Source organism: Gavialis gangeticus, unplaced genomic scaffold (assembly GCF_001723915.1).
Source record: "Gavialis gangeticus isolate Ggan-Ray unplaced genomic scaffold, GavGan_comp1, whole genome shotgun sequence".
NCBI lineage: Eukaryota > Metazoa > Chordata > Crocodylia > Gavialidae > Gavialis > Gavialis gangeticus.
In genome coordinates, this window is record NW_017728980.1 from 5,557,587 (window position 1) to 5,568,803 (window position 11,217).

An 11,217-nucleotide genomic window follows, 5' to 3' on the forward strand; every position below is an offset into this window, starting at 1 on the left:
ATCCCAGCTCCGGGCTCGGCCCGAAGGAAGGGAGCGCGGCCGCTCTGGAGATGAGCTCGCCGCCGCCCGCCGGGGCTTGGCACGGAGCTGGAGGACCAAAGTCCGGGGCCAGCCCTTTCCAGGCACGGCTCCGATAAGGCTGCGCCTCCATCGATTCCCTCTTTGGGCTGGGACTGATAGCAGCCGGCCTGGGACGCAGCCCGCGGGTCTCAAAGGTTGGTGGCACAAAAGTGCAGCTCATTGGAAGTGCACGCAGAGAGGATGCTTTAATTCCCCCCTTCCCCTGCCCCAAGGCAGCAACAGTGATGCCTCAAACTGTCCCTGACAGGTGTTTCTTTTACCTGGCCTTAAAGACCACCAGTGAGTAAGAAGCCACAGTAATCTGTTCCAGCGCCCAGCTACCCTCGCACTTAGCTTTTCTCCAGATGTCCTACCTCAATCTCCCTTGCTGCAGCTTAAGTCCATCCCTGTTTGTCCTCTCTCCAGCAGACAGAACAGTTTACAGCCTTCTTTTGGCAGTCGTCTTGCCATTTCTCCTGCCTCCGGGCTTTTCTTCTCTAGACCAAGCAACCCCACTTCTTTCAGTCTTTCTTCCCGGATCCTGTTTTCTAAACCCCTGTTCTCCAGTTGGCCCGTGCAGTTCACACTCCTAAGTAATATTTCTTATTACTTTTCGCTAACAGCATTTATATGAGGAAAACTGACTAGTCTGAAAGTCGTTTTTGATGGTATTTAAAGATGCTAACAAATGTCCCTTTTTCTTTGGGAAGAGGAGAAAAATAGAGTTGAGGTGGATTGAAGTTGAACTGTGGTTTCTTGGTGACTAAAGCAGATGAGCACATGCAAAAGACTAGAGAAATAACAGCAAAGATAGAAAAAAGTATAGTTCCTGTCTGTGGTGCTGACTCTTGCCCTCAGCATCTCTGCTGGAGATATTCAAGTACATGTGGCACAATCTTATCAGCTACTCCGGGACCTGGGAACATTGTACCAGTATTAGGCTATTAGAGGCTTTGGTTTTGGCTGCCTTTCTGATATAGGTTCCCAACCAGGTAAGAGAGAGCCTTGGCAGGTAAGTCTGATTCTTTTGCCTTCTGTTTGATAAGAGCAAGAAAGGAGAGAGAACATACATAGGCGACTGGTAGGAAGGGCACAGGGGGTATGTGCCCCCCCTGAGGTTGGCCACGCCACCAGCTTCTGCAGGCAGTTGCTGCTCGCCACCCCGCCACCCCCTGGCAGGGGGTCCTCCTGCCCTGGCAGGGGGTCGGACTTGAAGATCTATGAGGTCCCTTCTGACCCTACTTCTATGATTCTGTGATTCGATGATACCACCGATGATGCTGCCCAAAAACTGTACACCCAGTCTCAGGAGGCACCACCTGTCACCCGTGAGAACATATAAGAGGAGGAAGGAAACGGACATGCGAGACAGGGAGTGATAGCAGGAACCCAGGTCTTAGCTGGGTATTTTTCAGGACTTAGACAAAACTGGTGTTATTCTTTGAGTTCTTCTCTCTGGTGTTTGAGACTTCCTTGGCCCAGACATCTCTGAGGGCCAGGACTATAAAGGCTCAGCAGCCTCATGGAGGCTCTTGGAACTGAGGAAGATCGTGGAAATGGAGTTGAGATGGCAAAGCTTGCTCTTTCTTTTCTACCTGTTCCTAGCATTTTATTTCCTTCCCTACCTCTCTCAGAGTCTCTCTTTAAGGACTAGACATTCGCTTATTATTTTGTCCATCCATTAAGTCTTCCAGCATGCCTGTGCGGTCCATCCATTTCTGATTTCACACTTCTGTTTACCAGTTCTGTTCTTAATACAGCCCCTGGATGACCCCTTCATGTTTGGACCAATTCCCTTTGTGTCTTTTTCCTAGCAATGTTCACTGTTATACGTTGTTGCAATGTTTTAGGAATCTTCATCCACGTCATATTATTGAACTTGCCATTGGCATAGACCAGATATACCCCAGTTAAAACATTTTTTAACCCAAGACTAGAAATGCTAAGAATGCTTCCAAGGCAGCTGTGGAGGGAAGGAAAGTTGCTCCACCAGTTTTGCAGACATTATCAGATGAGGTACTATAAGTAATGAGTAACTTAATTGTTCACTAGTATCATCATGGAGGCGAGATGCAAGCAACTGGTGTGTAGTGGATGTAACTGGGCAAAGAGAAAATTTAGTGTGAAGGGGAACTTCAGTGTAATAGGGAACAGTCTTCCAACAGGGTTGATGGAAACACTTACATCCTTAAGATTCACAGAGATTCTGTAGATAAGATGTGGTCCCGGAAATTTAAGTGTGATATAACGCCGTGAGACAGTGAAGAAGGACAACGGGTAAGTATGGCAAGAACAGAACATGAGTCAGAACAACTATTTGTGCAAGTAGCTTTCTCCAAGTATCTTTTGTGCCCCTTTTTATAGCCTTTCTCTGCCTTCTGGGAGATAATTCTCTGCTCTGTTTCCCTTTCTTTTTCCTCCTCTCAGCCAAGTATTGACCTCCTGAATAAGGTCCCTTGGCCTTACACCCCACCCCTGCCTTCCCCTTAGAGCAACCAACCCCAGCAAATCAAAGGGAAATAAAATCCATGAGAAAAGCTTAGAAACCTTGAGGATCCCATAGTATTCAACCAAGTAACTGAACTGGCTAATTTGGCCAGCTAATTGTTGGACCTCCACACAAGTCATTTAGTGTGAGGGCAAGGTGTGTTGCTCAGCCTACATCTGTGGGTTGTTTACTGTAGCGCTACACCAGACTTTGGACTTCAGGGTTACAAACTGTAGTCAGCCAGGGCATGGAGATAATATGCAAAGTGAAATGCTATTAACATGCTAAAAATAATCACTTAATGCTGTGTCCCAGGAAGGTAGGCAAGACCCTTTGAAGGCTTCTAGGGCCAAAACTTGCCCTCAAAGGGATTAGGCTAGAGAACAGGGACAAGATAAAACTATCCTCCTGCTCTGCTATTCACAACAGAAGGAAAGAAGAGACTGATGTGGAAGAGGTGCAGTCCAGCTGTGCAAGCAATATCCAGCTAGTATCCCAGCCAACCCTAACCAAACATAGCATATCATAGAAATATAGGGCTGGAAGGCATCCCAAGAGGTCATCTAGTTGATCTGTTGATGTGAGGCATGATCAGTTGTACCTAGACCATTCCTGACAGATATTTGTCTAAACAACCCCAATTCTCTCCACCTTTCCAAATAGTTCATGTTTTCTAAGCTTCGTATCATTCTCGCTGCTCTTCTCTAGACTCTTTCCCTGGGAAGGCCAGTGAATTAGTATTAAAACAATGTGGCAAGCTGATCTGGGAAAGTCATAAGACCAGAAGAAGCACTAAATGATTGTGCTAATAATGTAATAAGTGGGAAGTTATGCCAAGTATATTAATCGAGTAAAGGATCAGGCATGCTATGAAACAATTGAATAAACTGACTGAAAGTGAAATTAAGAACCTGGTTTGGGGAAAGCCAAGCCTTTCAGATATGGCCTCTAATTTTGGATGCCAACTTGAGATGCCTGGGACTTTTTTAAGGGAAGATCAGCTGAAGTCAAAGGACTTCAGTTTCTTATTCATAGTATAGTAGCACCCAAGAAAAGGCCAGGGCTGCATATTATTATATTAAGAATATAGCCGTCTGTTTCCCCATATATTCCCATATATATTTATATTTTCAGCTATCCCTGTGTTCGTGCGTGCTGCCTTCTTCGTAATGCTATAGGTAGATTATTTGTGGAACAAACTGTGTCTTTCAAAGGAATAAAAGTGACTATTATATAAAACTGTTGGACTGTACCAATGTTGTTGGTAAATGTTTGCATTTTGTGTTTAATGACCCAGTGTGCTTATTGCCAACAAATCTCTCCCCTTGAGCCATGGAATAAGGCAGAGTCATTCACTGCTTGTAACAAATGGCTCTAAAGTTGCTATTAAATATCCTAGAAAAAAGTATTTTGTTGCATGGGTAGTTTAATTCTAGGACAAAATACCTTCATAAATGCGCATACATGATGGTTTTGTAGGAATTGAGCCTGGGACCTCAGCAACAATAGACTGGGTCTTTACCTGTTCAGCCAAAGTAGTAACCATGTAAAAACGTTACCCGGGTTTTTTGTCACTGGAGGCAGCCACTTGAGTTAATCGTGATGACAGCCTTCTAGGTTTGTCTGCATGAGAAAGTGTCATTGGTTTAAACCATTTTAAACCAATGTAAACACCCATGTTCACACTCTCTTCCTGATTTAACAATGGCTCATTTTACTCTAGTTTAACTTTTGTGGGGGCAAATTTAACTTGAACTGAAATGAAAGGAGCACAAACAGCTTGTTCTAGTGGAACTACATTGGATGACAGATGGACGGATGGGTTCGAGTTACACCAACCCAACTTTTCCACTGAGAAAATGTCTGAGCTACTTAAGACCTACAGTGAAGATGTCATTTTAATCTTAGGACCAGATCATCCCCCGTATGGAGGGGCCCACATAGACCAGATACTTCAGAAGGAGAACATGGATTTTTACATGTGGTCTGAGGCAGAGGACATGGCATAAGAAGGTGCTTTGGTCACAAAACTGAAGCTCCTGAGTCATCTGCTGTTGGTCTGTGCTCCTGAACCGTGCTCCACTGCCCAGCCCCACAACCATAGTCCTGATGGAGCCAGCCTACAGGCTCCAGACATGTACACACACCCACGCACACATTCACACTCACTGCCTGTAGTTAGCATGTCATTCCTGTGGGGTCAGGGAGCTTAGGGGGTTATGATGGGAGGCAAGGTCAAGCCCACCTCATAGTCTCCTGCTATTTCAGTCAATTGATTCCAGGTAGCAAAATGTACAGGTGCTGTTTAACATGAAATGTGAGTCTTGTGAGACAGCCGTTAATATGCAGAAGAGAACGCTTGGGCACACTGCAGTTCAACACCAGCTATTAGTTAAAAAAGCCTGATTGATCATCCTGACAAAACTGACCTCCAGTTGTGCCAGATGGTCTCCCTGACTTAAGTTGAGGACTACATCAAAGAGCTAGCAAATTCTTCACCCTGTTAAGCAAACCAGCAAATGGCCATCAGGAGCAGGCTGGATTTAATTGCCAGTCCCCTGACTCACCTGAACAACTGTATGTGTGTTCATGCTGTGACTAAATACAATATTGGGATTCTTGCCACACTGTCCCATGTGAACAGGTGAAAAGTTCACTCTCCTGCATTCAGGTTATCAAGCAATATAAGCCAGCACCATACAGCATGACCAAACATCACAGGGTGTGACCTGAGATAGATGTGTGTGTCTATGTGTGTACTAGCACTGTGTAAATAATTTATTTGTTTTTTGGTTCTCTGGACTGAACTGAAAAATGTTAACATCTACTTTGGTAATATGCCATGGCCACACAGCCTTATGACTAAACCACAGAAGGCAGCAAGCAGGAGGACCCACCCACCTTTTGAGTTTAACTACTTTTCAGGGGCTCAGACAGGGTAGAATAGGATCACATTTATGCTCTTAATGAGCAAAATAGGATCTGGACCTTTATGTATCCTGTTGAACTAATTTAACTCTATCATATGAACAAAATGAATTCCATGTTTAGTTCATTGCTTGGTTAGTTAATCATTCATGGCCTGAATTTGATTTTCTTTGAATATTATCAAAGTGTTCACTGGGTACAATGGGAGAAATCATTTTTAGTTGCTAGGCTGTCTGCAGACCATTCATTTAAATCACTTTGTTTCCTGTTTGGGCAGCAGTTTTTTAATACAGAAACTGTGTTATGAGTGTCTGGGTGAAGGACTGGTGCTAAAATGTACAAACTTCCCTACAAGTCCCTATTAGTTTTCAGAACTAATAATATAGGTGGTAACTAATCATGAGATCCTGTGACTCAGAAGTGTTCAGCATGTTTAATCATGCAAATGTTAGGGACTCGTTTTATTTATTTGCCCCACTGGAACTGGTCAAATGGTAAAATGTCTTTTGCTGAAGAGTTTATAGAAGATCAGATCATTGCAATGGAGATTTAGGGCTCCCTCTTCTGCACAAAACTTAGAACAGCTGCTTAGTAAGCAATGCTGGCGCATGTTTTCCACCGGGTCTTCAATGATAGCAAGAGATAGAGGGCGGCTTTCGCAACTGAGTAGAAAAGGCGGTAGGTACGTACAGCTTTGACAGGCTTGGGTTACATTATCAATGGGAATTTTGAAAGCAAGGCAAGATGCTTGTTTGGTGGAAGGATGACATGAAAAGAAGCATTTTTATGACAAAAATGAGTGAAATGGCTTGATTTTAAATGACAGATTGGCTTTATGAGCTGATGAGGTCAGGCAGGGGCCCCTCAGCTGCAGTTATAAAATCCACCAGGACTAATCAGGCCAAAAAATGAACCAACCTGAAACAACTCATTGACCGGTTTGGAAGATTTATTTTAAATATGTAATGTCCATTCCAGACATCTCCGTATTTTCTAGTTCCAGTCATTGAGGAGCGGGAGATGGAAGCACCAAATAACATGACCACATTCTTGTAAGGGATCATCTGGCCTTTCAGACCCAATGGATTTAGTGAAGCACTGGGCAGTTCTAGAGCTGGCCCAACATAAGGGGAGCAGCATCCTTCTTATTTTTGTAGCAAGGGCTCAGCTCTGTGCATTCCCTGTAGTTCTTCTCTGTTCATGTTTCTTTGAGTTCATGTACTATCATATCGCTTTGTGTTTTACATTACTCAGCCCAGAATCTTATTTTCTTTTGTAACAAAACAAGTTTCTGGTCCTGGTCATCTCACTGGCATTCAGCAGGATTAATCTGCTGAAAGCTGACATGTCAAGATACGGTATCACGTTGCAGCCATGTTGTCACTGCTCAGTGCCATCAGAGCAGGCTGGGGTAGTAGTGAATAGGTCCTTCCCACATAGCGCTGGCCTTTGTGCTCCATTTCTGGATGCCTGTGGAGGGAAGGAGCGCTCTGAAGAAATCTCCTACCCTTCTTGCTTTACAGCTAATGTCTCCCAGAGGTCCATCCTTGACACCTCTAACAGCCATTGTGTAACGTCCGCTCCTTCCAGGATAAGAGTGAAATTCTCCCTTCTCTCTGCCCCCTAAAGCAAGTCATATACGGGAAGTCTAGCAGTAGTTCGAAGTTCCAGTAGTTATATAGGTAGGGGCCAGTCTTCACATGGTATATTAGAAGACCTGTGAGAACAGAAGAATTTGGCAAAGATCTCTGATGGTTGCAAGGTTCAGGCTCAGTTTTATCTCTGGCACCAGTGCCTTGCACAGCTACAAGAACTAATAGAAAAGAGGCTTTGTCAGCCCTGCTAACCACATTGCCCAGGCTGAGGTGTGATTAGATAGATGCAATCCCTGAGATATCAGGGCCCTGCCAACCAACTTGGGGCTGGTAAGTAGAAGCAGGTCTCCGAAAGGGCCTTAACTTGGATCAATTTTCAGCACAGAGTGCAGAACGCCAGGGAGATGAACTGCTCACCTGCAACATTTCTAGCTCTGGCTCACAGCATTCATAAAGAACATGGTTATCTTCTACACGCATACCTTCCTTTTCACCAGCACGTCTGCTTCTTTCCTTCTGACAAACCTTTGCTCTGGCCGAAGTACACAGGGAACAGAACCATGTAGTTTATCACATATTCTTCCAAAAGCAGAGGTGACTGGCGTACTAATGGACCTACATGATGTGCCAGAGGGAAGGAGCAGAGCGTATGAAGAAGGCCGTTAACAACAATATGAATCTGTTTTGGAAAGCCTAGAGTCACAGGTGAGAGAGAGACCACTGGCATGTGCCATCAGTTAGAGTTCAGATGGACATGGCAGCAACAGGTCCTTCCCCAAACTACTAGCTGTTGCTTGGCCCTCTTAAAGTTTACATGCTTCACCCAAGAAGTGGCAGTGTTTCTCTGAAGCCTGTATGAACCTAGGCTTATCATTTAGAGAAGAAATTTGGGCCCCCTTTGCTATAAGAAGGTACCATATAATCTACTGAGGTTACGTGGAGGTTACACAGAGGAGACGGTAACCCATTTGCCAATATTTGCAGTCTCCCTTCCACTATTCAAGTCCCATGCAATGTACATTTTGCTCTAGCTATGATACAACAATACTCTCTAATTCTTATATAAAATTGTGGACATAAAAAACCTTTCATTTTAAAAATCTGATGTAGTTGTCCCCATTTTACAGAGGGGGAAAATAAGGCTCAGTGTATTGCCCAAGGTAAGCAGAAAGTCATTGGCAGAGTTGGAAATAAAACATAGAGCACTGTCTGTGACTTGGAGATCCTGCCTACTAGACAATGCGGTCTCTCTAAGAACAGATTTGGGGCTTTAATTGTTCCTTTCTCATTCATTATTACAGATTTAAAGGCCAAGATTTTCCTTAAAAAGTATAACGTCTAAAAGCTACCTCCCACCCAATACCTTGTGCATCCACAGCAGGGCCCCTGAGAGCCTGTGTGATGTGACAATCCCCCCAAACCAACTGATATCAAAATCAGTTGCCTTTATCCGTATTTTAGAGAGAGGAAACTGAGGCACCGGGACACTAAGGATATGTGCAAATGACAAAATTGTAGTAATTTAAAATGGACAGGGACTTACTGGGAACCACCTCCACAGAGACTCTGTCTGCCTGCTTTTACCCTGGGGTAAGATGGGGCAATTTAGCCCAGTTTCATTCAGGGGCAAGTTGCCATGGTTTGGTTTTCTCTTGCCCCAGGTAAGACTGTGAGAACAGCTATCATCTGCCTCTTTTCTTGCTGTAATTCATTTGACTGTCCAGACCAGGACTTGTCCAGTGTTGGACAGGAAGTCTTTGGTGGGGCAGATACTCGCACAAAGGTCTTGTGAGTCACAGACTGATGTCTTTGACCATCATATCATGCTTTGTAATTTATGACAGTATTACTCATCAAAACACAACTTATTAGTTCCTCTTCCTGCTTTCTGAGGGAACTTAGTATTGCAAAGCTTTGCCATTAAAGTTTGTCTTTCTAAACCCGGATTCCTGCATTATCCACCCAGCTTTCACAATCTGGGGGAGAGAATCTAGGATTGCCAGTGTCTTTTAGCTACAGTTCACAAATTGGGCAGCAGAAGAGCTTTGTTCTCATTGTGCTTACATTTCAAAGGGATGTGCCTTTCCCTTGTTTTATTGCAACTCATGTTTGCCAAAACCAACAGTGTTGTAAACAGCTACAGCAGGACATAGTATCTCTTCTCCTGTGCTTTGTAGTCCTGTAAGTTGAGTTGGATTAGATTTGTATTGTGATATTCTTCTTTTGAGGTAATTCAGTCTATAGTTATATTTTACTGGCCTAATTATGTTAGCTAGGGGTATCAAATTTTTGTTGTTGCTGGCAGAATTATACCAGTAAAATTCCTAGTACAGATACAGGCACGATGGTACCAAGATGACTTAGTAGCATAGTTTACATCTGGTCCTTAACTGATATGTTATACCAGCAGAAGTGCTTTTACACTGGTATAACTGGGGGTTCCTAAACAGCTATAGGGAAACTGTGTATTTCCAGGCACGGGTCCTACCCTGATTTCTGTGCCAGTTTGGGTTCTTTTGGTGTGTGCCTTCCATTTTTGATGCTCTGAACAGAGTGAGTATTAGACAAGTCTCTTATTGGAGAGACCCAGTCAAGCAGATGATGTGATGCTAAAGCAAACAGCTCAAGAGAAAACATATCAGAACACAGCTGCTATGAAAGCACAATGAAATCATGCAGCCAAAAGCTTACTTTCAAAGCCACTGAAGAGGTTAACAGAGGATGCTATCTATGTATGTAGTATTTCAGACAAGTAATAATTGCCTGGAACCCTTGCAAAGCTCAGACAGGGAGTGTGCCACACATGACGGTGCAGACAGTTGGACTATTCAGAGGCATACTAAGATACTTCGACCTGTATGGTAGTGGGTAACCAGCCAATTTCTCTTGGATGTGTGTGCTTTGGGGAGGCTTTCAGAGACATTATTTCATAGGCATTAGGGCTGGAAGGGACCCTGAAGATCATCAAGATCACCAAAAGATAATTGACATGAAAACCCCTTCTGGAGCCCATTGAAACAGTAGCTTTCTATACACTCTGAAAAACCATCTTCTTTTGACCTTAATAAAGTCAGTGAGCAGGGGTCTCCCCTTTGTTGCAGCTTATTGAATGGTAAACTAGGGGCTTCTGTATTTAGAGTCACTCTTTTTACCAGCGCTGAGAATAGCTGGCGCCAGAAACCTCCCAGAACATGTCTGTTCTGAACGGGCCTGTCGCAGGGTTAACCTTCCTGCTCTACTCTGCTCCTGCTTGCTTGTTTGCCCAAGCCAACACGACCTGTGCAGTGGAACAGAGGCAGCAGGACAGGAGCAGCACATTGCCAGGAAGGATTTATTGCCAATGAATACACTGCTGCTTTTGCCTCTGCATTAGCTCTCTTTGCAGATCTCCTGCATCGCCCTGAACTGGCATCTTTGTCCTAGTGCTTCTGCATTTCCCTCTCAGCTCTCAGATAGGGGTTCAAGAAGTATGGCTAGTCATGCTGAGCTGTTTCTTTTGCCTGAAGAGCATGGTATAGCCAGGAGTAATACTATCACTAGGTTGCTAGCAAGGCAGTTTAGGTGTATGGTGGGTTCCCATGGCTGTAAACAAGGTAAGCTGTTTCTGCTTCTTGCCTGCTGTCACTTGTGATAAGGATACATCACTCTACCGTACACACAGCTGTGCATGTATGCTGCAAGCTCTAGCTCATCTGCCACCGTCAATTATTCTACAGAGCCCACAGATAGCTGTCTTCTTCTCAGGATACCTAGTGGAGTCTCTACTTAGCTTCAGCTGTCTCTGTCCTTGCTAGCTCTTGGTCTTCATTTCCAAGTCCAAAGGGATACTGGTCAGTTTTAAAGGAAATTAATTCCCTCTTGGTTTCAGAGATACAAGTCTGGTGCAAACCAGCACATCCTGCTGAAAATAGCTCTGTCTCACGCTAACCACGATACACAAAGTTTATCTGTCACCGAATGAAGCTTAGTGAGTTCAGCCAGGGGAAACCTTGCTTCCGTCGGCTGTGTGTGGACCATACAGGCTCTGAATAATGGGCCTGTGGAGCAGCAGCTATTTAAAATGCAAAAGAAGCAAAATGTTGGAGTCTAAAATAATGTAAAAGCAAATGGGATTTTTTTTTGGTTTTTTTCCTTACCCCCCCCCCC

The 11,217-nt window shown here is 44.1% G+C and overlaps 1 protein-coding gene across 1 annotated transcript in view; it reads left to right on the forward strand.

The window, feature by feature from the left end:
- LOC109292012 (transmembrane protein 45B-like) overlaps positions 1-11,217 on the forward strand; it is a 29,762-nt gene that overhangs the window by 11,944 nt on the left and 6,601 nt on the right. The gene's annotated exons all lie outside the window — the stretch shown is intronic.